Here is a 2,500-nt window from a genome sequence, read left to right as displayed (position 1 = left end):
ATCATCATCATCATCATCATCATTATCATCATTATCATCACCATCATCATCAATGAACACAGCCAGTTATCATCATCATCACCATCATCATCATCATCATCATCATCATCATCATCATCATCCTCATCATCAATGAAAACACCCAGTTATCATCATCATCACCATCATCATCATCATTACCATCATCATCATCACCACCATCATCATCACCATCATCATCATCATCATCATCCTCATCATCAATGAAAACACCCAGTTATCATCATCATCATCATCATCACCACCATCATCATCATCATCATCATCATCACCACCATCATCATCATCATCATCATCATCATCACCATCATCATCACCATCATCATCATCACCACCATCATCATCATCATCATCATCATCACCATCATCATCATCATCACCATCATCATCATCATCATCATCACCATCATCATCATCATCACCATCATCATCATCATCATCACCATCATCATCATCATCATCAACATCATCATCATCATCAATGAAAACAGCCAATTATTTTTCCATAGCAATCATCCGTTAATTTCTGTGGGAAATATAACTGCGCTGAATACCTATGATGGTTATGTGTCATCCCATTGTAAAACATTGTGCAATGTTCATTACTGCAAATATTGATCCGCACGGTGTAAATGGTTGCCTGATAGATTGCATTGTTCCAGAAACTGATGTTTTTTTTGTTTTTTTTCCCTTGCATTTGCAAAGGATTCGAAATTACGGCGTTGCCCTTTTTTTTCCCAATTTCAATTGCAATATCGACGGTTGCCTATTGGTAACGAAGATCAACTTTACCCGATGCTTTCTTTGTTGATTTTAACCCTGACGAGTCTTGCATGGGAGGGAAATTAGAGAGTGATCTTGCAGGGTTGATTTTCTCCCTGTTTCTTATTTTCTTCTGTTTTGTTTCGCGTCTTTTTTGTTTATATTATTGTTCTTTGTGACTTCCTTCCTTTGTGACTTTATTGGAATATTTTCATTATATCATTTGGTGTTGCATAATTGTTCAAGCATATTTCTTCTCTTGTTTGCTTTTTTTCTCTCTCTCTCTTTCGTTTGAACTTCCCGTCCGTGCAATAAAATGCGGCTCAACTACAGTGGACATGGAGTAAACAAAGGCTGAGAATATTTTATCTTCTTGATCAAAGAAAAATCGTAGCATCAATTCTCTGCGCAAATAGCCACCGGAACGTTTACACAAGTAAAACGAAAATGAAAGGACGATGTAAGAATCTTCATTTACGTTTTCTTTCTGCTAGAAGTTCCAGCTTTTCGTTTTATCACTAATGTAAGTAATGTAGGTACATTAACATCAGTGTTTTATCTCGAGACAAGGAAACAGCCATTTCAATAACATATTTTCGTCCTTAAGTTCTTGTTTATTTCTCTTCCCAGATGTTTGTAGTGCTAGCCTAACTACTGGATTCGAGTTATAGTCGTCCACTGTGTTAGTTTTCCACACCTCATTATCATCTTTCCCATTTCATCGTTATCATTTTTTTTTTTTACTTTATCTCATCGTAATCATTTGTTTTATCTCATCTTTCGTACCTCCCCATCATCATTACAGCCTTGCTTCTACTCAAGACGCGGCCGCCGCACACCTGTTTCGGAAGCGCAGGTGTTCTGAGAGGCTGGCGATGATGATGGGAATGGAGATCTCGAAGTACCGAACGTCATTCTGTGGCACTTTGGGTACGAGAGGGAAAAGACGAGGAGGGGCATTTGACACAACGCCTGGCAGCTTGTACCGGGAACTAATTTGCTTACTTGATACTTCAGACATGGAAATAGATACAATTAACGATTTTTTACATTTGATACTTGGTACTTTAAGCTTGATATTTGATATTTGACATGGAGATCGTCTGGGACACTTGGCACGTTTCCCTTGACACCTAGGAAAATCATATTTGACACTTGATACGAGAATCAAGTTAACCACGCAACACTTTTCACATAACAAGGGAATCGCCTTGAATATTTGCCTGGTCGCTCTAGAGACTTGACTTGAAAGACAATTAGTTCCTTGACAGTTCCCAGTCAATACTCGGCATCTTGGCATAAACGTCGACAGGAGGACAGTTTTATCGCCGATGATTGCCTTCGATATAAGGGAGACGACATGGTATTTGTTTGGTTTCTTTCTTCATGAGGAGAAGGAGGAGGAGAAAGAAGAGAATGCAAAGAGAGGGTTGTCGTCGGTGGCTGTTTACTTGAGGTAGAAACGGAAGTGAGCAGGAAAAGGGCTAGGAAGACCAGGAAAACATGTGAAAAGTCACGTTAGGAAGTGAGGCGGGGGAGAGGGGAAGGGAGAATAAGGGAAAAAAAAAAAAGAGGAGGAAAGAGTTGAATAGCAGAAGGAAAATGGAAACACTTGAAGCGAGAGAGAAAATTAAGAAAAAGCACTCCAAGAGTACCAGTATTTCGAAACACTTTTTAAAAATAAAAGATATAATGAAAA

Source organism: Penaeus chinensis, chromosome 15 (genome assembly GCF_019202785.1).
Source record: "Penaeus chinensis breed Huanghai No. 1 chromosome 15, ASM1920278v2, whole genome shotgun sequence".
Classification (NCBI taxonomy): domain Eukaryota; kingdom Metazoa; phylum Arthropoda; class Malacostraca; order Decapoda; family Penaeidae; genus Penaeus; species Penaeus chinensis.
Note: the sequence above shows the minus strand (reverse complement) of the source record.